The sequence below is a fragment of the Rhinoderma darwinii genome (assembly GCF_050947455.1).
Source record: "Rhinoderma darwinii isolate aRhiDar2 chromosome 5 unlocalized genomic scaffold, aRhiDar2.hap1 SUPER_5_unloc_26, whole genome shotgun sequence".
NCBI lineage: Eukaryota > Metazoa > Chordata > Amphibia > Anura > Rhinodermatidae > Rhinoderma > Rhinoderma darwinii.
This window is the reverse complement of record NW_027461783.1, coordinates 479,880-505,162: the sequence shown is the minus strand read 5'-3', so window position 1 is coordinate 505,162 and position 25,283 is coordinate 479,880. Positions and strand designations below refer to the sequence as shown.

The following is a 25,283-nucleotide window of genomic DNA, read 5'->3' as shown; positions in this document are numbered from 1 at the left end:
GTACACAGGTAGGTCCATTGTGGCGGGCAGGCGAGCGGGCGGGCTGCTTTATTGGCTGTTTGCTGTTCCCCTACTCCACTCCACTATTTGACTGTTGTGCTGCATCAATCAATCAATCAATCAATCAATCAATCAATCAATCAATCAATCAGTGGCTGGCTCAGGTGCAGCTCTTTAACTTACCTAAAAGGGAGGGCGGAGAGAAGACAAGGAAGGTGAATGAGGTGTTCCAATGTGAAATGCCGGAAACACAGAAACACAGACGACACACAACAAGAGGTGGCAATCTATTCATTAATTGCATTTAATCAATGAGCTCATTATCACTCATGCATTGTCCAACAGGTGTTGAAATAATGGGATTAAAAGGGGAGATCCCTTCAGAAAGACAGAAACAATAGCAAAGACAAAAAACACTTTTGGAATCTGCTTTTAGTCAACACATAAGGAAAGGGTGCACCGGTCCTGGAAATACTGCAATACCAGGTCAATGCGTGGAGTGGACAGAGCAAGCTCTATTTCCATCTCCCTGTTCTAAAAATCCATTTAATATATGGTCCCCAGATAGGGGACGTATCAGATATTAAACTGATAAGAACAGATACTACACTTGATCTTAGCCAAAAGGCCGAGAAGCGATAACCCGAACGGGCCGCGCGTTGCCCGAGCCTGCCCGATACTGCTGTTCAGCCCTTGCAGCGATTCAGCCTACTTCTAGGCAATTCCATGGGGCCCTGCAGGCTCACACACTCACAGCTACACGGGAGGTGAATAAAGGCCGGAGAGGAAGCCAGACAGGATTTGCTTCTTTTGCTTGCACCACAATGCAGTGCTGAAAGAGGAGGAATCTACATAAAAACGCCTTCCTGGCAACGCCCAAATGCCCTGCTGCCATGCAGATAAACACTGGCAGCGGCAGCAAGTGCATGCCCACAGCCACCCCTTGTTCCTTCACACCTTGTATCAGCTGTAATCCAGTCCAGTCCAGTGCTGCCTGCTGAGCAGCACTGACCAACACTGCCTGGGCCCAGGCTTTTATCTCTGAGGCCCCATTATGATGTCAGAAAGCTGGCTCTGGAATCCTGAGGGCTCCACTATGACACGTGCAAAGTTCCGTCTGAACTTTATATAAGACGGTGAGGCTCAGTCAGTCACTCAGTGTTGCCTGAGAGGGCAACACTGCAACAGCCGGCCGCCAGGCTGTCTTTTTTTTGCACAGCTAGTTGCCTCCAGGAGGCCACAAGAGGGAGACAAGGGACTGCAAAATGGAAAATAGGCATCCACCAACTTTACAGACAACTTCTCCTTGCTCCTACAACCTCCATCCTTGCACAGTTTGTTATTCTTCTAGGTAACATAGTAACAAATCCAAATTGCTGCTCTCTTTGTAGGCAAGCAAGGCTTTGTTGCAACTGCAATTCTTACTTCTTCTTGAAATGTAGGGACGACAGTACATTCCATCACATCCATCTAGTGTACACAGGTAGGTCCATTGTGGCGGGCAGGCGAGCGGGCGGGCTGCTTTATTGGCTGTTTGCTGTTCCCCTACTCCACTCCACTATTTGACTGTTGTGCCGCATCAATCAATCAATCAATCAATCAATCAATCAATCAATCAATCAATCAATCAATCAGTGGCTGGCTCAGGTGCAGCTCTTTAACTTACCTAAAAGGGAGGGCGGAGAGAAGACAAGGAAGGTGAATGAGGTGTTCCAATGTGAAATGCCGGAAACACAGAAACACAGACGACACACAACAAGAGGTGGCAATCTATTCATTAATTGCATTTAATCAATGAGCTCATTATCACTCATGCATTGTCCAACAGGTGTTGAAATAATGGGATTAAAAGGGGAGATCCCTTCAGAAAGACAGAAACAATAGCAAAGACAAAAAACACTTTTGGAATCTGCTTTTAGTCAACACATAAGGAAAGGGTGCACCGGTCCTGGAAATACTGCAATACCAGGTCAATGCGTGGAGTGGACAGAGCAAGCTCTATTTCCATCTCCCTGTTCTAAAAATCCATTTAATATATGGTCCCCAGATAGGGGACGTATCAGATATTAAACTGATAAGAACAGATACTACACTTGATCTTAGCCAAAAGGCCGAGAAGCGATAACCCGAACGGGCCGCGCGTTGCCCGAGCCTGCCCGATACTGCTGTTCAGCCCTTGCAGCGATTCAGCCTACTTCTAGGCAATTCCATGGGGCCCTGCAGGCTCACACACTCACAGCTACACGGGAGGTGAATAAAGGCCGGAGAGGAAGCCAGACAGGATTTGCTTCTTTTGCTTGCACCACAATGCAGTGCTGAAAGAGGAGGAATCTACATAAAAACGCCTTCCTGGCAACGCCCAAATGCCCTGCTGCCATGCAGATAAACACTGGCAGCGGCAGCAAGTGCATGCCCACAGCCACCCCTTGTTCCTTCACACCTTGTATCAGCTGTAATCCAGTCCAGTCCAGTGCTGCCTGCTGAGCAGCACTGACCAACACTGCCTGGGCCCAGGCTTTTATCTCTGAGGCCCCATTATGATGTCAGAAAGCTGGCTCTGGAATCCTGAGGGCTCCACTATGACACGTGCAAAGTTCCGTCTGAACTTTATATAAGACGGTGAGGCTCAGTCAGTCACTCAGTGTTGCCTGAGAGGGCAACACTGCAACAGCCGGCCGCCAGGCTGTCTTTTTTTTGCACAGCTAGTTGCCTCCAGGAGGCCACAAGAGGGAGACAAGGGACTGCAAAATGGAAAATAGGCATCCACCAACTTTACAGACAACTTCTCCTTGCTCCTACAACCTCCATCCTTGCACAGTTTGTTATTCTTCTAGGTAACATAGTAACAAATCCAAATTGCTGCTCTCTTTGTAGGCAAGCAAGGCTTTGTTGCAACTGCAATTCTTACTTCTTCTTGAAATGTAGGGACGACAGTACATTCCATCACATCCATCTAGTGTACACAGGTAGGTCCATTGTGGCGGGCAGGCGAGCGGGCGGGCTGCTTTATTGGCTGTTTGCTGTTCCCCTACTCCACTCCACTATTTGACTGTTGTGCTGCATCAATCAATCAATCAATCAATCAATCAATCAATCAATCAGTGGCTGGCTCAGGTGCAGCTCTTTAACTTACCTAAAAGGGAGGGCGGAGAGAAGACAAGGAAGGTGAATGAGGTGTTCCAATGTGAAATGCCGGAAACACAGAAACACAGACGACACACAACAAGAGGTGGCAATCTATTCATTAATTGCATTTAATCAATGAGCTCATTATCACTCATGCATTGTCCAACAGGTGTTGAAATAATGGGATTAAAAGGGGAGATCCCTTCAGAAAGACAGAAACAATAGCAAAGACAAAAAACACTTTTGGAATCTGCTTTTAGTCAACACATAAGGAAAGGGTGCACCGGTCCTGGAAATACTGCAATACCAGGTCAATGCGTGGAGTGGACAGAGCAAGCTCTATTTCCATCTCCCTGTTCTAAAAATCCATTTAATATATGGTCCCCAGATAGGGGACGTATCAGATATTAAACTGATAAGAACAGATACTACACTTGATCTTAGCCAAAAGGCCGAGAAGCGATAACCCGAACGGGCCGCGCGTTGCCCGAGCCTGCCCGATACTGCTGTTCAGCCCTTGCAGCGATTCAGCCTACTTCTAGGCAATTCCATGGGGCCCTGCAGGCTCACACACTCACAGCTACACGGGAGGTGAATAAAGGCCGGAGAGGAAGCCAGACAGGATTTGCTTCTTTTGCTTGCACCACAATGCAGTGCTGAAAGAGGAGGAATCTACATAAAAACGCCTTCCTGGCAACGCCCAAATGCCCTGCTGCCATGCAGATAAACACTGGCAGCGGCAGCAAGTGCATGCCCACAGCCACCCCTTGTTCCTTCACACCTTGTATCAGCTGTAATCCAGTCCAGTCCAGTGCTGCCTGCTGAGCAGCACTGACCAACACTGCCTGGGCCCAGGCTTTTATCTCTGAGGCCCCATTATGATGTCAGAAAGCTGGCTCTGGAATCCTGAGGGCTCCACTATGACACGTGCAAAGTTCCGTCTGAACTTTATATAAGACGGTGAGGCTCAGTCAGTCACTCAGTGTTGCCTGAGAGGGCAACACTGCAACAGCCGGCCGCCAGGCTGTCTTTTTTTTGCACAGCTAGTTGCCTCCAGGAGGCCACAAGAGGGAGACAAGGGACTGCAAAATGGAAAATAGGCATCCACCAACTTTACAGACAACTTCTCCTTGCTCCTACAACCTCCATCCTTGCACAGTTTGTTATTCTTCTAGGTAACATAGTAACAAATCCAAATTGCTGCTCTCTTTGTAGGCAAGCAAGGCTTTGTTGCAACTGCAATTCTTACTTCTTCTTGAAATGTAGGGACGACAGTACATTCCATCACATCCATCTAGTGTACACAGGTAGGTCCATTGTGGCGGGCAGGCGAGCGGGCGGGCTGCTTTATTGGCTGTTTGCTGTTCCCCTACTCCACTCCACTATTTGACTGTTGTGCTGCATCAATCAATCAATCAATCAATCAATCAATCAATCAATCAATCAATCAATCAATCAATCAATCAATCAGTGGCTGGCTCAGGTGCAGCTCTTTAACTTACCTAAAAGGGAGGGCGGAGAGAAGACAAGGAAGGTGAATGAGGTGTTCCAATGTGAAATGCCGGAAACACAGAAACACAGACGACACACAACAAGAGGTGGCAATCTATTCATTAATTGCATTTAATCAATGAGCTCATTATCACTCATGCATTGTCCAACAGGTGTTGAAATAATGGGATTAAAAGGGGAGATCCCTTCAGAAAGACAGAAACAATAGCAAAGACAAAAAACACTTTTGGAATCTGCTTTTAGTCAACACATAAGGAAAGGGTGCACCGGTCCTGGAAATACTGTAATACCAGGTCAATGCGTGGAGTGGACAGAGCAAGCTCTATTTCCATCTCCCTGTTCTAAAAATCCATTTAATATATGGTCCCCAGATAGGGGACGTATCAGATATTAAACTGATAAGAACAGATACTACACTTGATCTTAGCCAAAAGGCCGAGAAGCGATAACCCGAACGGGCCGCGCGTTGCCCGAGCCTGCCCGATACTGCTGTTCAGCCCTTGCAGCGATTCAGCCTACTTCTAGGCAATTCCATGGGGCCCTGCAGGCTCACACACTCACAGCTACACGGGAGGTGAATAAAGGCCGGAGAGGAAGCCAGACAGGATTTGCTTCTTTTGCTTGCACCACAATGCAGTGCTGAAAGAGGAGGAATCTACATAAAAACGCCTTCCTGGCAACGCCCAAATGCCCTGCTGCCATGCAGATAAACACTGGCAGCGGCAGCAAGTGCATGCCCACAGCCACCCCTTGTTCCTTCACACCTTGTATCAGCTGTAATCCAGTCCAGTCCAGTGCTGCCTGCTGAGCAGCACTGACCAACACTGCCTGGGCCCAGGCTTTTATCTCTGAGGCCCCATTATGATGTCAGAAAGCTGGCTCTGGAATCCTGAGGGCTCCACTATGACACGTGCAAAGTTCCGTCTGAACTTTATATAAGACGGTGAGGCTCAGTCAGTCACTCAGTGTTGCCTGAGAGGGCAACACTGCAACAGCCGGCCGCCAGGCTGTCTTTTTTTTGCACAGCTAGTTGCCTCCAGGAGGCCACAAGAGGGAGACAAGGGACTGCAAAATGGAAAATAGGCATCCACCAACTTTACAGACAACTTCTCCTTGCTCCTACAACCTCCATCCTTGCACAGTTTGTTATTCTTCTAGGTAACATAGTAACAAATCCAAATTGCTGCTCTCTTTGTAGGCAAGCAAGGCTTTGTTGCAACTGCAATTCTTACTTCTTCTTGAAATGTAGGGACGACAGTACATTCCATCACATCCATCTAGTGTACACAGGTAGGTCCATTGTGGCGGGCAGGCGAGCGGGCGGGCTGCTTTATTGGCTGTTTGCTGTTCCCCTACTCCACTCCACTATTTGACTGTTGTGCTGCATCAATCAATCAATCAATCAATCAATCAATCAATCAATCAATCAATCAATCAGTGGCTGGCTCAGGTGCAGCTCTTTAACTTACCTAAAAGGGAGGGCGGAGAGAAGACAAGGAAGGTGAATGAGGTGTTCCAATGTGAAATGCCGGAAACACAGAAACACAGACGACACACAACAAGAGGTGGCAATCTATTCATTAATTGCATTTAATCAATGAGCTCATTATCACTCATGCATTGTCCAACAGGTGTTGAAATAATGGGATTAAAAGGGGAGATCCCTTCAGAAAGACAGAAACAATAGCAAAGACAAAAAACACTTTTGGAATCTGCTTTTAGTCAACACATAAGGAAAGGACAGAGCAAGCTCTATTTCCATCTCCCTGTTCTAAAAATCCATTTAATATATGGTCCCCAGATAGGGGACGTATCAGATATTAAACTGATAAGAACAGATACTACACTTGATCTTAGCCAAAAGGCCGAGAAGCGATAACCCGAACGGGCCGCGCGTTGCCCGAGCCTGCCCGATACTGCTGTTCAGCCCTTGCAGCGATTCAGCCTACTTCTAGGCAATTCCATGGGGCCCTGCAGGCTCACACACTCACAGCTACACGGGAGGTGAATAAAGGCCGGAGAGGAAGCCAGACAGGATTTGCTTCTTTTGCTTGCACCACAATGCAGTGCTGAAAGAGGAGGAATCTACATAAAAACGCCTTCCTGGCAACGCCCAAATGCCCTGCTGCCATGCAGATAAACACTGGCAGCGGCAGCAAGTGCATGCCCACAGCCACCCCTTGTTCCTTCACACCTTGTATCAGCTGTAATCCAGTCCAGTCCAGTGCTGCCTGCTGAGCAGCACTGACCAACACTGCCTGGGCCCAGGCTTTTATCTCTGAGGCCCCATTATGATGTCAGAAAGCTGGCTCTGGAATCCTGAGGGCTCCACTATGACACGTGCAAAGTTCCGTCTGAACTTTATATAAGACGGTGAGGCTCAGTCAGTCACTCAGTGTTGCCTGAGAGGGCAACACTGCAACAGCCGGCCGCCAGGCTGTCTTTTTTTTGCACAGCTAGTTGCCTCCAGGAGGCCACAAGAGGGAGACAAGGGACTGCAAAATGGAAAATAGGCATCCACCAACTTTACAGACAACTTCTCCTTGCTCCTACAACCTCCATCCTTGCACAGTTTGTTATTCTTCTAGGTAACATAGTAACAAATCCAAATTGCTGCTCTCTTTGTAGGCAAGCAAGGCTTTGTTGCAACTGCAATTCTTACTTCTTCTTGAAATGTAGGGACGACAGTACATTCCATCACATCCATCTAGTGTACACAGGTAGGTCCATTGTGGCGGGCAGGCGAGCGGGCGGGCTGCTTTATTGGCTGTTTGCTGTTCCCCTACTCCACTCCACTATTTGACTGTTGTGCTGCAATCAATCAATCAATCAATCAATCAATCAATCAATCAATCAATCAATCAATCAGTGGCTGGCTCAGGTGCAGCTCTTTAACTTACCTAAAAGGGAGGGCGGAGAGAAGACAAGGAAGGTGAATGAGGTGTTCCAATGTGAAATGCCGGAAACACAGAAACACAGACGACACACAACAAGAGGTGGCAATCTATTCATTAATTGCATTTAATCAATGAGCTCATTATCACTCATGCATTGTCCAACAGGTGTTGAAATAATGGGATTAAAAGGGGAGATCCCTTCAGAAAGACAGAAACAATAGCAAAGACAAAAAACACTTTTGGAATCTGCTTTTAGTCAACACATAAGGAAAGGGTGCACCGGTCCTGGAAATACTGCAATACCAGGTCAATGCGTGGAGTGGACAGAGCAAGCTCTATTTCCATCTCCCTGTTCTAAAAATCCATTTAATATATGGTCCCCAGATAGGGGACATATCAGATATTAAACTGATAAGAACAGATACTACACTTGATCTTAGCCAAAAGGCCGAGAAGCGATAACCCGAACGGGCCGCGCGTTGCCCGAGCCTGCCCGATACTGCTGTTCAGCCCTTGCAGCGATTCAGCCTACTTCTAGGCAATTCCATGGGGCCCTGCAGGCTCACACACTCACAGCTACACGGGAGGTGAATAAAGGCCGGAGAGGAAGCCAGACAGGATTTGCTTCTTTTGCTTGCACCACAATGCAGTGCTGAAAGAGGAGGAATCTACATAAAAACGCCTTCCTGGCAACGCCCAAATGCCCTGCTGCCATGCAGATAAACACTGGCAGCGGCAGCAAGTGCATGCCCACAGCCACCCCTTGTTCCTTCACACCTTGTATCAGCTGTAATCCAGTCCAGTCCAGTGCTGCCTGCTGAGCAGCACTGACCAACACTGCCTGGGCCCAGGCTTTTATCTCTGAGGCCCCATTATGATGTCAGAAAGCTGGCTCTGGAATCCTGAGGGCTCCACTATGACACGTGCAAAGTTCCGTCTGAACTTTATATAAGACGGTGAGGCTCAGTCAGTCACTCAGTGTTGCCTGAGAGGGCAACACTGCAACAGCCGGCCGCCAGGCTGTCTTTTTTTTGCACAGCTAGTTGCCTCCAGGAGGCCACAAGAGGGAGACAAGGGACTGCAAAATGGAAAATAGGCATCCACCAACTTTACAGACAACTTCTCCTTGCTCCTACAACCTCCATCCTTGCACAGTTTGTTATTCTTCTAGGTAACATAGTAACAAATCCAAATTGCTGCTCTCTTTGTAGGCAAGCAAGGCTTTGTTGCAACTGCAATTCTTACTTCTTCTTGAAATGTAGGGACGACAGTACATTCCATCACATCCATCTAGTGTACACAGGTAGGTCCATTGTGGCGGGCAGGCGAGCGGGCGGGCTGCTTTATTGGCTGTTTGCTGTTCCCCTACTCCACTCCACTATTTGACTGTTGTGCTGCATCAATCAATCAATCAATCAATCAATCAATCAATCAATCAATCAATCAATCAATCAGTGGCTGGCTCAGGTGCAGCTCTTTAACTTACCTAAAAGGGAGGGCGGAGAGAAGACAAGGAAGGTGAATGAGGTGTTCCAATGTGAAATGCCGGAAACACAGAAACACAGACGACACACAACAAGAGGTGGCAATCTATTCATTAATTGCATTTAATCAATGAGCTCATTATCACTCATGCATTGTCCAACAGGTGTTGAAATAATGGGATTAAAAGGGGAGATCCCTTCAGAAAGACAGAAACAATAGCAAAGACAAAAAACACTTTTGGAATCTGCTTTTAGTCAACACATAAGGAAAGGGTGCACCGGTCCTGGAAATACTGCAATACCAGGTCAATGCGTGGAGTGGACAGAGCAAGCTCTATTTCCATCTCCCTGTTCTAAAAATCCATTTAATATATGGTCCCCAGATAGGGGACGTATCAGATATTAAACTGATAAGAACAGATACTACACTTGATCTTAGCCAAAAGGCCGAGAAGCGATAACCCGAACGGGCCGCGCGTTGCCCGAGCCTGCCCGATACTGCTGTTCAGCCCTTGCAGCGATTCAGCCTACTTCTAGGCAATTCCATGGGGCCCTGCAGGCTCACACACTCACAGCTACACGGGAGGTGAATAAAGGCCGGAGAGGAAGCCAGACAGGATTTGCTTCTTTTGCTTGCACCACAATGCAGTGCTGAAAGAGGAGGAATCTACATAAAAACGCCTTCCTGGCAACGCCCAAATGCCCTGCTGCCATGCAGATAAACACTGGCAGCGGCAGCAAGTGCATGCCCACAGCCACCCCTTGTTCCTTCACACCTTGTATCAGCTGTAATCCAGTCCAGTCCAGTGCTGCCTGCTGAGCAGCACTGACCAACACTGCCTGGGCCCAGGCTTTTATCTCTGAGGCCCCATTATGATGTCAGAAAGCTGGCTCTGGAATCCTGAGGGCTCCACTATGACACGTGCAAAGTTCCGTCTGAACTTTATATAAGACGGTGAGGCTCAGTCAGTCACTCAGTGTTGCCTGAGAGGGCAACACTGCAACAGCCGGCCGCCAGGCTGTCTTTTTTTTGCACAGCTAGTTGCCTCCAGGAGGCCACAAGAGGGAGACAAGGGACTGCAAAATGGAAAATAGGCATCCACCAACTTTACAGACAACTTCTCCTTGCTCCTACAACCTCCATCCTTGCACAGTTTGTTATTCTTCTAGGTAACATAGTAACAAATCCAAATTGCTGCTCTCTTTGTAGGCAAGCAAGGCTTTGTTGCAACTGCAATTCTTACTTCTTCTTGAAATGTAGGGACGACAGTACATTCCATCACATCCATCTAGTGTACACAGGTAGGTCCATTGTGGCGGGCAGGCGAGCGGGCGGGCTGCTTTATTGGCTGTTTGCTGTTCCCCTACTCCACTCCACTATTTGACTGTTGTGCTGCATCAATCAATCAATCAATCAATCAATCAATCAATCAATCAATCAGTGGCTGGCTCAGGTGCAGCTCTTTAACTTACCTAAAAGGGAGGGCGGAGAGAAGACAAGGAAGGTGAATGAGGTGTTCCAATGTGAAATGCCGGAAACACAGAAACACAGACGACACACAACAAGAGGTGGCAATCTATTCATTAATTGCTTCATTAATTGCATTTAATCAATGAGCTCATTATCACTCATGCATTGTCCAACAGGTGTTGAAATAATGGGATTAAAAGGGGAGATCCCTTCAGAAAGACAGAAACAATAGCAAAGACAAAAAACACTTTTGGAATCTGCTTTTAGTCAACACATAAGGAAAGGGTGCACCGGTCCTGGAAATACTGCAATACCAGGTCAATGCGTGGAGTGGACAGAGCAAGCTCTATTTCCATCTCCCTGTTCTAAAAATCCATTTAATATATGGTCCCCAGATAGGGGACGTATCAGATATTAAACTGATAAGAACAGATACTACACTTGATCTTAGCCAAAAGGCCGAGAAGCGATAACCCGAACGGGCCGCGCGTTGCCCGAGCCTGCCCGATACTGCTGTTCAGCCCTTGCAGCGATTCAGCCTACTTCTAGGCAATTCCATGGGGCCCTGCAGGCTCACACACTCACAGCTACACGGGAGGTGAATAAAGGCCGGAGAGGAAGCCAGACAGGATTTGCTTCTTTTGCTTGCACCACAATGCAGTGCTGAAAGAGGAGGAATCTACATAAAAACGCCTTCCTGGCAACGCCCAAATGCCCTGCTGCCATGCAGATAAACACTGGCAGCGGCAGCAAGTGCATGCCCACAGCCACCCCTTGTTCCTTCACACCTTGTATCAGCTGTAATCCAGTCCAGTCCAGTGCTGCCTGCTGAGCAGCACTGACCAACACTGCCTGGGCCCAGGCTTTTATCTCTGAGGCCCCATTATGATGTCAGAAAGCTGGCTCTGGAATCCTGAGGGCTCCACTATGACACGTGCAAAGTTCCGTCTGAACTTTATATAAGACGGTGAGGCTCAGTCAGTCACTCAGTGTTGCCTGAGAGGGCAACACTGCAACAGCCGGCCGCCAGGCTGTCTTTTTTTTGCACAGCTAGTTGCCTCCAGGAGGCCACAAGAGGGAGACAAGGGACTGCAAAATGGAAAATAGGCATCCACCAACTTTACAGACAACTTCTCCTTGCTCCTACAACCTCCATCCTTGCACAGTTTGTTATTCTTCTAGGTAACATAGTAACAAATCCAAATTGCTGCTCTCTTTGTAGGCAAGCAAGGCTTTGTTGCAACTGCAATTCTTACTTCTTCTTGAAATGTAGGGACGACAGTACATTCCATCACATCCATCTAGTGTACACAGGTAGGTCCATTGTGGCGGGCAGGCGAGCGGGCGGGCTGCTTTATTGGCTGTTTGCTGTTCCCCTACTCCACTCCACTATTTGACTGTTGTGCTGCATCAATCAATCAATCAATCAATCAATCAATCAATCAATCAATCAATCAATCAATCAGTGGCTGGCTCAGGTGCAGCTCTTTAACTTACCTAAAAGGGAGGGCGGAGAGAAGACAAGGAAGGTGAATGAGGTGTTCCAATGTGAAATGCCGGAAACACAGAAACACAGACGACACACAACAAGAGGTGGCAATCTATTCATTAATTGCATTTAATCAATGAGCTCATTATCACTCATGCATTGTCCAACAGGTGTTGAAATAATGGGATTAAAAGGGGAGATCCCTTCAGAAAGACAGAAACAATAGCAAAGACAAAAAACACTTTTGGAATCTGCTTTTAGTCAACACATAAGGAAAGGGTGCACCGGTCCTGGAAATACTGCAATACCAGGTCAATGCGTGGAGTGGACAGAGCAAGCTCTATTTCCATCTCCCTGTTCTAAAAATCCATTTAATATATGGTCCCCAGATAGGGGACGTATCAGATATTAAACTGATAAGAACAGATACTACACTTGATCTTAGCCAAAAGGCCGAGAAGCGATAACCCGAACGGGCCGCGCGTTGCCCGAGCCTGCCCGATACTGCTGTTCAGCCCTTGCAGCGATTCAGCCTACTTCTAGGCAATTCCATGGGGCCCTGCAGGCTCACACACTCACAGCTACACGGGAGGTGAATAAAGGCCGGAGAGGAAGCCAGACAGGATTTGCTTCTTTTGCTTGCACCACAATGCAGTGCTGAAAGAGGAGGAATCTACATAAAAACGCCTTCCTGGCAACGCCCAAATGCCCTGCTGCCATGCAGATAAACACTGGCAGCGGCAGCAAGTGCATGCCCACAGCCACCCCTTGTTCCTTCACACCTTGTATCAGCTGTAATCCAGTCCAGTCCAGTGCTGCCTGCTGAGCAGCACTGACCAACACTGCCTGGGCCCAGGCTTTTATCTCTGAGGCCCCATTATGATGTCAGAAAGCTGGCTCTGGAATCCTGAGGGCTCCACTATGACACGTGCAAAGTTCCGTCTGAACTTTATATAAGACGGTGAGGCTCAGTCAGTCACTCAGTGTTGCCTGAGAGGGCAACACTGCAACAGCCGGCCACCAGGCTGTCTTTTTTTTGCACAGCTAGTTGCCTCCAGGAGGCCACAAGAGGGAGACAAGGGACTGCAAAATGGAAAATAGGCATCCACCAACTTTACAGACAACTTCTCCTTGCTCCTACAACCTCCATCCTTGCACAGTTTGTTATTCTTCTAGGTAACATAGTAACAAATCCAAATTGCTGCTCTCTTTGTAGGCAAGCAAGGCTTTGTTGCAACTGCAATTCTTACTTCTTCTTGAAATGTAGGGACGACAGTACATTCCATCACATCCATCTAGTGTACACAGGTAGGTCCATTGTGGCGGGCAGGCGAGCGGGCGGGCTGCTTTATTGGCTGTTTGCTGTTCCCCTACTCCACTCCACTATTTGACTGTTGTGCTGCATCAATCAATCAATCAATCAATCAATCAATCAATCAATCAATCAATCAATCAATCAGTGGCTGGCTCAGGTGCAGCTCTTTAACTTACCTAAAAGGGAGGGCGGAGAGAAGACAAGGAAGGTGAATGAGGTGTTCCAATGTGAAATGCCGGAAACACAGAAACACAGACGACACACAACAAGAGGTGGCAATCTATTCATTAATTGCATTTAATCAATGAGCTCATTATCACTCATGCATTGTCCAACAGGTGTTGAAATAATGGGATTAAAAGGGGAGATCCCTTCAGAAAGACAGAAACAATAGCAAAGACAAAAAACACTTTTGGAATCTGCTTTTAGTCAACACATAAGGAAAGGGTGCACCGGTCCTGGAAATACTGCAATACCAGGTCAATGCGTGGAGTGGACAGAGCAAGCTCTATTTCCATCTCCCTGTTCTAAAAATCCATTTAATATATGGTCCCCAGATAGGGGACGTATCAGATATTAAACTGATAAGAACAGATACTACACTTGATCTTAGCCAAAAGGCCGAGAAGCGATAACCCGAACGGGCCGCGCGTTGCCCGAGCCTGCCCGATACTGCTGTTCAGCCCTTGCAGCGATTCAGCCTACTTCTAGGCAATTCCATGGGGCCCTGCAGGCTCACACACTCACAGCTACACGGGAGGTGAATAAAGGCCGGAGAGGAAGCCAGACAGGATTTGCTTCTTTTGCTTGCACCACAATGCAGTGCTGAAAGAGGAGGAATCTACATAAAAACGCCTTCCTGGCAACGCCCAAATGCCCTGCTGCCATGCAGATAAACACTGGCAGCGGCAGCAAGTGCATGCCCACAGCCACCCCTTGTTCCTTCACACCTTGTATCAGCTGTAATCCAGTCCAGTCCAGTGCTGCCTGCTGAGCAGCACTGACCAACACTGCCTGGGCCCAGGCTTTTATCTCTGAGGCCCCATTATGATGTCAGAAAGCTGGCTCTGGAATCCTGAGGGCTCCACTATGACACGTGCAAAGTTCCGTCTGAACTTTATATAAGACGGTGAGGCTCAGTCAGTCACTCAGTGTTGCCTGAGAGGGCAACACTGCAACAGCCGGCCGCCAGGCTGTCTTTTTTTTGCACAGCTAGTTGCCTCCAGGAGGCCACAAGAGGGAGACAAGGGACTGCAAAATGGAAAATAGGCATCCACCAACTTTACAGACAACTTCTCCTTGCTCCTACAACCTCCATCCTTGCACAGTTTGTTATTCTTCTAGGTAACATAGTAACAAATCCAAATTGCTGCTCTCTTTGTAGGCAAGCAAGGCTTTGTTGCAACTGCAATTCTTACTTCTTCTTGAAATGTAGGGACGACAGTACATTCCATCACATCCATCTAGTGTACACAGGTAGGTCCATTGTGGCGGGCAGGCGAGCGGGCGGGCTGCTTTATTGGCTGTTTGCTGTTCCCCTACTCCACTCCACTATTTGACTGTTGTGCTGCATCAATCAATCAATCAATCAATCAATCAATCAATCAATCAATCAATCAATCAATCAATCAATCAATCAGTGGCTGGCTCAGGTGCAGCTCTTTAACTTACCTAAAAGGGAGGGCGGAGAGAAGACAAGGAAGGTGAATGAGGTGTTCCAATGTGAAATGCCGGAAACACAGAAACACAGACGACACACAACAAGAGGTGGCAATCTATTCATTAATTGCATTTAATCAATGAGCTCATTATCACTCATGCATTGTCCAACAGGTGTTGAAATAATGGGATTAAAAGGGGAGATCCCTTCAGAAAGACAGAAACAATAGCAAAGACAAAAAACACTTTTGGAATCTGCTTTTAGTCAACACATAAGGAAAGGGTGCACCGGTCCTGGAAATACTGCAATACCAGGTCAATGCGTGGAGTGGACAGAGCAAGCTCTATTTCCATCTCCCTGTTCTAAAAATCCATTTAATATATGGTCCCCAGATAGGGGACGTATCAGATATTAAACTGATAAGAACAGATACTACACTTGATCTTAGCCAAAAGGCCGAGAAGCGATAACCCGAACGGGCCGCGCGTTGCCCGAGCCTGCCCGATACTGCTGTTCAGCCCTTGCAGCGATTCAGCCTACTTATAGGCAATTCCATGGGGCCCTGCAGGCTCACACACTCACAGCTACACGGGAGGTGAATAAAGGCCGGAGAGGAAGCCAGACAGGATTTGCTTCTTTTGCTTGCACCACAATGCAGTGCTGAAAGAGGAGGAATCTACATAAAAACGCCTTCCTGGCAACGCCCAAATGCCCTGCTGCCATGCAGATAAACACTGGCAGCGGCAGCAAGTGCATGCCCACAGCCACCCCTTGTTCCTTCACACCTTGTATCAGCTGTAATCCAGTCCAGTCCAGTGCTGCCTGCTGAGCAGCACTGACCAACACTGCCTGGGCCCAGGCTTTTATCTCTGAGGCCCCATTATGATGTCAGAAAGCTGGCTCTGGAATCCTGAGGGCTCCACTATGACACGTGCAAAGTTCCGTCTGAACTTTATATAAGACGGTGAGGCTCAGTCAGTCACTCAGTGTTGCCTGAGAGGGCAACACTGCAACAGCCGGCCGCCAGGCTGTCTTTTTTTTGCACAGCTAGTTGCCTCCAGGAGGCCACAAGAGGGAGACAAGGGACTGCAAAATGGAAAATAGGCATCCACCAACTTTACAGACAACTTCTCCTTGCTCCTACAACCTCCATCCTTGCACAGTTTGTTATTCTTCTAGGTAACATAGTAACAAATCCAAATTGCTGCTCTCTTTGTAGGCAAGCAAGGCTTTGTTGCAACTGCAATTCTTACTTCTTCTTGAAATGTAGGGACGACAGTACATTCCATCACATCCATCTAGTGTACACAGGTAGGTCCATTGTGGCGGGCAGGCGAGCGGGCGGGCTGCTTTATTGGCTGTTTGCTGTTCCCCTACTCCACTCCACTATTTGACTGTTGTGCTGCATCAATCAATCAATCAATCAATCAATCAATCAATCAATCAATCAATCAATCAATCAATCAATCAGTGGCTGGCTCAGGTGCAGCTCTTTAACTTACCTAAAAGGGAGGGCGGAGAGAAGACAAGGAAGGTGAATGAGGTGTTCCAATGTGAAATGCCGGAAACACAGAAACACAGACGACACACAACAAGAGGTGGCAATCTATTCATTAATTGCATTTAATCAATGAGCTCATTATCACTCATGCATTGTCCAACAGGTGTTGAAATAATGGGATTAAAAGGGGAGATCCCTTCAGAAAGACAGAAACAATAGCAAAGACAAAAAACACTTTTGGAATCTGCTTTTAGTCAACACATAAGGAAAGGGTGCACCGGTCCTGGAAATACTGCAATACCAGGTCAATGCGTGGAGTGGACAGAGCAAGCTCTATTTCCATCTCCCTGTTCTAAAAATCCATTTAATATATGGTCCCCAGATAGGGGACGTATCAGATATTAAACTGATAAGAACAGATACTACACTTGATCTTAGCCAAAAGGCCGAGAAGCGATAACCCGAACGGGCCGCGCGTTGCCCGAGCCTGCCCGATACTGCTGTTCAGCCCTTGCAGCGATTCAGCCTACTTCTAGGCAATTCCATGGGGCCCTGCAGGCTCACACACTCACAGCTACACGGGAGGTGAATAAAGGCCGGAGAGGAAGCCAGACAGGATTTGCTTCTTTTGCTTGCACCACAATGCAGTGCTGAAAGAGGAGGAATCTACATAAAAACGCCTTCCTGGCAACGCCCAAATGCCCTGCTGCCATGCAGATAAACACTGGCAGCGGCAGCAAGTGCATGCCCACAGCCACCCCTTGTTCCTTCACACCTTGTATCAGCTGTAATCCAGTCCAGTCCAGTGCTGCCTGCTGAGCAGCACTGACCAACACTGCCTGGGCCCAGGCTTTTATCTCTGAGGCCCCATTATGATGTCAGAAAGCTGGCTCTGGAATCCTGAGGGCTCCACTATGACACGTGCAAAGTTCCGTCTGAACTTTATATAAGACGGTGAGGCTCAGTCAGTCACTCAGTGTTGCCTGAGAGGGCAACACTGCAACAGCCGGCCGCCAGGCTGTCTTTTTTTTGCACAGCTAGTTGCCTCCAGGAGGCCACAAGAGGGAGACAAGGGACTGCAAAATGGAAAATAGGCATCCACCAACTTTACAGACAACTTCTCCTTGCTCCTACAACCTCCATCCTTGCACAGTTTGTTATTCTTCTAGGTAACATAGTAACAAATCCAAATTGCTGCTCTCTTTGTAGGCAAGCAAGGCTTTGTTGCAACTGCAATTCTTACTTCTTCTTGAAATGTAGGGACGACAGTACATTCCATCACATCCATCTAGTGTACACAGGTAGGTCCATTGTGGCGGGCAGGCGAGCGGGCGGGCTGCTTTATTGGCTGTTTGCTGTTCCCCTACTCCACTCCACTATTTGACTGTTGTGCTGCATCAATCAATCAATCAATCAATCAATCAATCAATCAATCAATCAATCAGTGGCTGGCTCAGGTGCAGCTCTTTAACTTACCTAAAAGGGAGGGCGGAGAGAAGACAAGGAAGGTGAATGAGGTGTTCCAATGTGAAATGCCGGAAACACAGAAACACAGACGACACACAACAAGAGGTGGCAATCTATTCATTAATTGCATTTAATCAATGAGCTCATTATCACTCATGCATTGTCCAACAGGTGTTGAAATAATGGGATTAAAAGGGGAGATCCCTTCAGAAAGACAGAAACAATAGCAAAGACAAAAAACACTTTTGGAATCTGCTTTTAGTCAACACATAAGGAAAGGGTGCACCGGTCCTGGAAATACTGCAATACCAGGTCAATGCGTGGAGTGGACAGAGCAAGCTCTATTTCCATCTCCCTGTTCTAAAAATCCATTTAATATATGGTCCCCAGATAGGGGACGTATCAGATATTAAACTGATAAGAACAGATACTACACTTGATCTTAGCCAAAAGGCCGAGAAGCGATAACCCGAACGGGCCGCGCGTTGCCCGAGCCTGCCCGATACTGCTGTTCAGCCCTTGCAGCGATTCAGCCTACTTCTAGGCAATTCCATGGGGCCCTGCAGGCTCACACACTCACAGCTACACGGGAGGTGAATAAAGGCCGGAGAGGAAGCCAGACAGGATTTGCTTCTTTTGCTTGCACCACAATGCAGTGCTGAAAGAGGAGGAATCTACATAAAAACGCCTTCCTGGCAACGCCCAAATGCCCTGCTGCCATGCAGATAAACACTGGCAGCGGCAGCAAGTGCATGCCCACAGCCACCCCTTGTTCCTTCACACCTTGTATCAGCTGTAATCCAGTCCAGTCCAGTGCTGCCTGCTGAGCAGCACTGACCAACACTGCCTGGGCCCAGGCTTTTATCTCTGAGGCCCCATTATGATGTCAGAAAGCTGGCTCTGGAATCCTGAGGGCTCCACTATGACACGTGCAAAGTTCCGTCTGAACTTTATATAAGACGGTGAGGCTCAGTCAGTCACTCAGTGTTGCCTGAGAGGGCAACACTGCAACAGCCGGCCGCCAGGCTGTCTTTTTTTTGCACAGCAAGTTGCCTCCAGGAGGCCACAAGAGGGAGACAAGGGACTGCAAAATGGAAAATAGGCATCCACCAACTTTACAGACAACTTCTCCTTGCTCCTACAACCTCCATCCTTGCACAGTTTGTTATTCTTCTAGGTAACATAGTAACAAATCCAAATTGCTGCTCTCTTTGTAGGCAAGCAAGGCTTTGTTGCAACTGCAATTCTTACTTCTTCTTGAAATGTAGGGACGACAGTACATTCCATCACATCCATCTAGTGTACACAGGTAGGTCCATTGTGGCGGGCAGGCGAGCGGGCTGCTTTATTGGCTGTTTGCTGTTCCCCTACTCCACTCCACTATTTGACTGTTGTGCTGCATCAATCAATCAATCAATCAATCAATCAATCAATCAATCAATCAATCAGTGGCTGGCTCAGGTGCAGCTCTTTAACTTACCTAAAAGGGAGGGCGGAGAGAAGACAAGGAAGGTGAATGAGGTGTTCCAATGTGAAATGCCGGAAACACAGAAACACAGACGACACACAACAAGAGGTGGCAATCTATTCATTAATTGCATTTAATCAATGAGCTCATTATCACTCATGCATTGTCCAACAGGTGTTGAAATAATGGGATTAAAAGGGGAGATCCCTTCAGAAAGACAGAAACAATAGCAAAGACAAAAAACACTTTTGGAATCTGCTTTTAGTCAACACATAAGGAAAGGGTGCACCGGTCCTGGAAATACTGCAATACCAGGTCAATGCGTGGAGTGGACAGAGCAAGCTCTATTTCCATCTCCCTGTTCTAAAAATCCATTTAATATATGGTCCCCAGATAGGGGACGTATCAGATATTAAACTGATAAGAACAGATACTACACTTGATCTTAGCCAAAAGGCCGAGAAGCGATAACCCGAACGGGCCGCGCGTTGCCCGAGCCTGCCCGATACTGCTGTTCAGCCCTTGCAGCGATTCAGCCTACTTCTAGGCAATTCCATGGGGCCCTGCAGGCTCACACACTCACAGCTACACGGGAGGTGAATAAAGGCCGGAGAGGAAGCCAGACAGGATTTGCTTCTTTTGCTTGCACCACAATGCAGTGCTGAAAGAGGAGGAATCTACATAAAAACGCCTTCCTGGCAACGCCCAAATGCCCTGCTGCCATGCAGATAAACACTGGCAGCGGCAGCAAGTGCATGCCCACAGCCACCCCTTGTTCCTTCACACCTTGTATCAGCTGTAATCCAGTCCAGTCCAGTGCTGCCTGCTGAGCAGCACTGACCAACACTGCCTGGGCCCAGGCTTTTATCTCTGAGGCCCCATTATGATGTCAGAAAGCTGGCTCTGGAATCCTGAGGGCTCCACTATGACACGTGCAAAGTTCCGTCTGAACTTTATATAAGACGGTGAGGCTCAGTCAGTCACTCAGTGTTGCCTGAGAGGGCAACACTGCAACAGCCGGCCGCCAGGCTGTCTTTTTTTTGCACAGCTAGTTGCCTCCAGGAGGCCACAAGAGGGAGACAAGGGACTGCAAAATGGAAAATAGGCATCCACCAACTTTACAGACAACTTCTCCTTGCTCCTACAACCTCCATCCTTGCACAGTTTGTTATTCTTCTAGGTAACATAGTAACAAATCCAAATTGCTGCTCTCTTTGTAGGCAAGCAAGGCTTTGTTGCAACTGCAATTCTTACTTCTTCTTGAAATGTAGGGACGACAGTACATTCCATCACATCCATCTAGTGTACACAGGTAGGTCCATTGTGGCGGGCAGGCGAGCGGGCGGGCTGCTTTATTGGCTGTTTGCTGTTCCCCTACTCCACTCCACTATTTGACTGTTGTGCTGCATCAATCAATCAATCAATCAATCAATCAATCAATCAATCAATCAATCAATCAATCAATCAGTGGCTGGCTCAGGTGCAGCTCTTTAACTTACCTAAAAGGGAGGGCGGAGAGAAGACAAGGAAGGTGAATGAGGTGTTCCAATGTGAAATGCCGGAAACACAGAAACACAGACGACACACAACAAGAGGTGGCAATCTATTCATTAATTGCATTTAATCAATGAGCTCATTATCACTCATGCATTGTCCAACAGGTGTTGAAATAATGGGATTAAAAGGGGAGATCCCTTCAGAAAGACAGAAACAATAGCAAAGACAAAAAACACTTTTGGAATCTGCTTTTAGTCAACACATAAGGAAAGGGTGCACCGGTCCTGGAAATACTGCAATACCAGGTCAATGCGTGGAGTGGACAGAGCAAGCTCTATTTCCATCTCCCTGTTCTAAAAATCCATTTAATATATGGTCCCCAGATAGGGGACGTATCAGATATTAAACTGATAAGAACAGATACTACACTTGATCTTAGCCAAAAGGCCGAGAAGCGATAACCCGAACGGGCCGCGCGTTGCCCGAGCCTGCCCGATACTGCTGTTCAGCCCTTGCAGCGATTCAGCCTACTTCTAGGCAATTCCATGGGGCCCTGCAGGCTCACACACTCACAGCTACACGGGAGGTGAATAAAGGCCGGAGAGGAAGCCAGACAGGATTTGCTTCTTTTGCTTGCACCACAATGCAGTGCTGAAAGAGGAGGAATCTACATAAAAACGCCTTCCTGGCAACGCCCAAATGCCCTGCTGCCATGCAGATAAACACTGGCAGCGGCAGCAAGTGCATGCCCACAGCCACCCCTTGTTCCTTCACACCTTGTATCAGCTGTAATCCAGTCCAGTCCAGTGCTGCCTGCTGAGCAGCACTGACCAACACTGCCTGGGCCCAGGCTTTTATCTCTGAGGCCCCATTATGATGTCAGAAAGCTGGCTCTGGAATCCTGAGGGCTCCACTATGACACGTGCAAAGTTCCGTCTGAACTTTATATAAGACGGTGAGGCTCAGTCAGTCACTCAGTGTTGCCTGAGAGGGCAACACTGCAACAGCCGGCCGCCAGGCTGTCTTTTTTTTGCACAGCTAGTTGCCTCCAGGAGGCCACAAGAGGGAGACAAGGGACTGCAAAATGGAAAATAGGCATCCACCAACTTTACAGACAACTTCTCCTTGCTCCTACAACCTCCATCCTTGCACAGTTTGTTATTCTTCTAGGTAACATAGTAACAAATCCAAATTGCTGCTCTCTTTGTAGGCAAGCAAGGCTTTGTTGCAACTGCAATTCTTACTTCTTCTTGAAATGTAGGGACGACAGTACATTCCATCACATCCATCTAGTGTACACAGGTAGGTCCATTGTGGCGGGCAGGCGAGCGGGCGGGCTGCTTTATTGGCTGTTTGCTGTTCCCCTACTCCACTCCACTATTTGACTGTTGTGCTGCATCAATCAATCAATCAATCAATCAATCAATCAATCAATCAATCAATCAATCAATCAGTGGCTGGCTCAGGTGCAGCTCTTTAACTTACCTAAAAGGGAGGGCGGAGAGAAGACAAGGAAGGTGAATGAGGTGTTCCAATGTGAAATGCCGGAAACACAGAAACACAGACGACACACAACAAGAGGTGGCAATCTATTCATTAATTGCATTTAATCAATGAGCTCATTATCACTCATGCATTGTCCAACAGGTGTTGAAATAATGGGATTAAAAGGGGAGATCCCTTCAGAAAGACAGAAACAATAGCAAAGACAAAAAACACTTTTGGAATCTGCTTTTAGTCAACACATAAGGAAAGGGTGCACCGGTCCTGGAAATACTGTAATACCAGGTCAATGCGTGGAGTGGACAGAGCAAGCTCTATTTCCATCTCCCTGTTCTAAAAATCCATTTAATATATGGTCCCCAGATAGGGGACGTATCAGATATTAAACTGATAAGAACAGATACTACACTTGATCTTAGCCAAAAGGCCGAGAAGCGATAACCCGAACGGGCCGCGCGTTGCCCGAGCCTGCCCGATACTGCTGTTCAGCCCTTGCAGCGATTCAGCCTACTTCTAGGCAATTCCATGGGGCCCTGCAGGCTCACACACTCACAGCTACACGGGAGGTGAATAAAGGCCGGAGAGGAAGCCAGACAGGATTTGCTTCTTTTGCTTGCACCACAATGCAGTGCTGAAAGAGGAGGAATCTACATAAAAACGCCTTCCTGGCAACGCCCAAATGCCCTGCTGCCATGCAGATAAACACTGGCAGCGGCAGCAAGTGCATGCCCACAGCCACCCCTTGTTCCTTCACACCTTGTATCAGCTGTAATCCAGTCCAGTCCAGTGCTGCCTGCTGAGCAGCACTGACCAACACTGCCTGGGCCCAGGCTTTTATCTCTGAGGCCCCATTATGATGTCAGAAAGCTGGCTCTGGAATCCTGAGGGCTCCACTATGACACGTGCAAAGTTCCGTCTGAACTTTATATAAGACGGTGAGGCTCAGTCAGTCACTCAGTGTTGCCTGAGAGGGCAACACTGCAACAGCCGGCCGCCAGGCTGTCTTTTTTTTGCACAGCTAGTTGCCTCCAGGAGGCCACAAGAGGGAGACAAGGGACTGCAAAATGGAAAATAGGCATCCACCAACTTTACAGACAACTTCTCCTTGCTCCTACAACCTCCATCCTTGCACAGTTTGTTATTCTTCTAGGTAACATAGTAACAAATCCAAATTGCTGCTCTCTTTGTAGGCAAGCAAGGCTTTGTTGCAACTGCAATTCTTACTTCTTCTTGAAATGTAGGGACGACAGTACATTCCATCACATCCATCTAGTGTACACAGGTAGGTCCATTGTGGCGGGCAGGCGAGCGGGCGGGCTGCTTTATTGGCTGTTTGCTGTTCCCCTACTCCACTCCACTATTTGACTGTTGTGCTGCATCAATCAATCAATCAATCAATCAATCAATCAATCAATCAATCAATCAATCAATCAGTGGCTGGCTCAGGTGCAGCTCTTTAACTTACCTAAAAGGGAGGGCGGAGAGAAGACAAGGAAGGTGAATGAGGTGTTCCAATGTGAAATGCCGGAAACACAGAAACACAGACGACACACAACAAGAGGTGGCAATCTATTAATTAATTGCATTTAATCAATGAGCTCATTATCACTCATGCATTGTCCAACAGGTGTTGAAATAATGGGATTAAAAGGGGAGATCCCTTCAGAAAGACAGAAACAATAGCAAAGACAAAAAACACTTTTGGAATCTGCTTTTAGTCAACACATAAGGAAAGGGTGCACCGGTCCTGGAAATACTGCAATACCAGGTCAATGCGTGGAGTGGACAGAGCAAGCTCTATTTCCATCTCCCTGTTCTAAAAATCCATTTAATATATGGTCCCCAGATAGGGGACATATCAGATATTAAACTGATAAGAACAGATACTACACTTGATCTTAGCCAAAAGGCCGAGAAGCGATAACCCGAACGGGCCGCGCGTTGCCCGAGCCTGCCCGATACTGCTGTTCAGCCCTTGCAGCGATTCAGCCTACTTCTAGGCAATTCCATGGGGCCCTGCAGGCTCACACACTCACAGCTACACGGGAGGTGAATAAAGGCCGGAGAGGAAGCCAGACAGGATTTGCTTCTTTTGCTTGCACCACAATGCAGTGCTGAAAGAGGAGGAATCTACATAAAAACGCCTTCCTGGCAACGCCCAAATGCCCTGCTGCCATGCAGATAAACACTGGCAGCGGCAGCAAGTGCATGCCCACAGCCACCCCTTGTTCCTTCACACCTTGTATCAGCTGTAATCCAGTCCAGTCCAGTGCTGCCTGCTGAGCAGCACTGACCAACACTGCCTGGGCCCAGGCTTTTATCTCTGAGGCCCCATTATGATGTCAGAAAGCTGGCTCTGGAATCCTGAGGGCTCCACTATGACACGTGCAAAGTTCCGTCTGAACTTTATATAAGACGGTGAGGCTCAGTCAGTCACTCAGTGTTGCCTGAGAGGGCAACACTGCAACAGCCGGCCGCCAGGCTGTCTTTTTTTTGCACAGCTAGTTGCCTCCAGGAGGCCACAAGAGGGAGACAAGGGACTGCAAAATGGAAAATAGGCATCCACCAACTTTACAGACAACTTCTCCTTGCTCCTACAACCTCCATCCTTGCACAGTTTGTTATTCTTCTAGGTAACATAGTAACAAATCCAAATTGCTGCTCTCTTTGTAGGCAAGCAAGGCTTTGTTGCAACTGCAATTCTTACTTCTTCTTGAAATGTAGGGACGACAGTACATTCCATCACATCCATCTAGTGTACACAGGTAGGTCCATTGTGGCGGGCAGGCGAGCGGGCGGGCTGCTTTATTGGCTGTTTGCTGTTCCCCTACTCCACTCCACTATTTGACTGTTGTGCTGCATCAATCAATCAATCAATCAATCAATCAATCAA

General features: G+C 47.7%; 16 non-coding genes and 1 pseudogene across 16 annotated transcripts; all 17 read right to left on the bottom strand.

Annotated features, from left to right (window-relative positions):
• Window positions 1-449: 449 nt before the first annotated feature.
• Window positions 450-640, bottom strand: LOC142688734 (U2 spliceosomal RNA). Its single transcript, XR_012857791.1, has one exon. It is a non-coding gene; the product is annotated as a U2 spliceosomal RNA (small nuclear RNA).
• Window positions 641-1,932: 1,292 nt separating this feature from the next.
• LOC142688732 (U2 spliceosomal RNA) lies at window positions 1,933-2,123 on the bottom strand. The gene has a single exon (XR_012857789.1). It is a non-coding gene; the product is annotated as a U2 spliceosomal RNA (small nuclear RNA).
• A 1,276-nt stretch (window positions 2,124-3,399) lies between these two features.
• On the bottom strand, window positions 3,400-3,590 carry LOC142688731 (U2 spliceosomal RNA). Its single transcript, XR_012857788.1, has one exon. It is a non-coding gene; the product is annotated as a U2 spliceosomal RNA (small nuclear RNA).
• A 1,304-nt stretch (window positions 3,591-4,894) lies between these two features.
• LOC142688766 (U2 spliceosomal RNA) lies at window positions 4,895-5,085 on the bottom strand. The gene has a single exon (XR_012857820.1). It is a non-coding gene; the product is annotated as a U2 spliceosomal RNA (small nuclear RNA).
• A 1,258-nt stretch (window positions 5,086-6,343) lies between these two features.
• LOC142688805 (U2 spliceosomal RNA) lies at window positions 6,344-6,515 on the bottom strand (annotated as a pseudogene).
• Window positions 6,516-7,804: 1,289 nt separating this feature from the next.
• On the bottom strand, window positions 7,805-7,995 carry LOC142688800 (U2 spliceosomal RNA). The gene has a single exon (XR_012857851.1). It is a non-coding gene; the product is annotated as a U2 spliceosomal RNA (small nuclear RNA).
• A 1,292-nt stretch (window positions 7,996-9,287) lies between these two features.
• LOC142688730 (U2 spliceosomal RNA) lies at window positions 9,288-9,478 on the bottom strand. The gene has a single exon (XR_012857787.1). It is a non-coding gene; the product is annotated as a U2 spliceosomal RNA (small nuclear RNA).
• Window positions 9,479-10,770: 1,292 nt separating this feature from the next.
• Window positions 10,771-10,961, bottom strand: LOC142688729 (U2 spliceosomal RNA). The gene has a single exon (XR_012857786.1). It is a non-coding gene; the product is annotated as a U2 spliceosomal RNA (small nuclear RNA).
• A 1,292-nt stretch (window positions 10,962-12,253) lies between these two features.
• On the bottom strand, window positions 12,254-12,444 carry LOC142688728 (U2 spliceosomal RNA). The gene has a single exon (XR_012857785.1). It is a non-coding gene; the product is annotated as a U2 spliceosomal RNA (small nuclear RNA).
• A 1,292-nt stretch (window positions 12,445-13,736) lies between these two features.
• LOC142688727 (U2 spliceosomal RNA) lies at window positions 13,737-13,927 on the bottom strand. Its single transcript, XR_012857784.1, has one exon. It is a non-coding gene; the product is annotated as a U2 spliceosomal RNA (small nuclear RNA).
• A 1,304-nt stretch (window positions 13,928-15,231) lies between these two features.
• Window positions 15,232-15,422, bottom strand: LOC142688726 (U2 spliceosomal RNA). Its single transcript, XR_012857783.1, has one exon. It is a non-coding gene; the product is annotated as a U2 spliceosomal RNA (small nuclear RNA).
• A 1,300-nt stretch (window positions 15,423-16,722) lies between these two features.
• On the bottom strand, window positions 16,723-16,913 carry LOC142688725 (U2 spliceosomal RNA). Its single transcript, XR_012857782.1, has one exon. It is a non-coding gene; the product is annotated as a U2 spliceosomal RNA (small nuclear RNA).
• A 1,284-nt stretch (window positions 16,914-18,197) lies between these two features.
• LOC142688723 (U2 spliceosomal RNA) lies at window positions 18,198-18,388 on the bottom strand. Its single transcript, XR_012857781.1, has one exon. It is a non-coding gene; the product is annotated as a U2 spliceosomal RNA (small nuclear RNA).
• Window positions 18,389-19,668: 1,280 nt separating this feature from the next.
• On the bottom strand, window positions 19,669-19,859 carry LOC142688722 (U2 spliceosomal RNA). The gene has a single exon (XR_012857780.1). It is a non-coding gene; the product is annotated as a U2 spliceosomal RNA (small nuclear RNA).
• A 1,296-nt stretch (window positions 19,860-21,155) lies between these two features.
• On the bottom strand, window positions 21,156-21,346 carry LOC142688720 (U2 spliceosomal RNA). The gene has a single exon (XR_012857778.1). It is a non-coding gene; the product is annotated as a U2 spliceosomal RNA (small nuclear RNA).
• A 1,292-nt stretch (window positions 21,347-22,638) lies between these two features.
• Window positions 22,639-22,829, bottom strand: LOC142688765 (U2 spliceosomal RNA). Its single transcript, XR_012857819.1, has one exon. It is a non-coding gene; the product is annotated as a U2 spliceosomal RNA (small nuclear RNA).
• A 1,292-nt stretch (window positions 22,830-24,121) lies between these two features.
• LOC142688678 (U2 spliceosomal RNA) lies at window positions 24,122-24,312 on the bottom strand. The gene has a single exon (XR_012857740.1). It is a non-coding gene; the product is annotated as a U2 spliceosomal RNA (small nuclear RNA).
• Window positions 24,313-25,283: the final 971 nt, after the last annotated feature.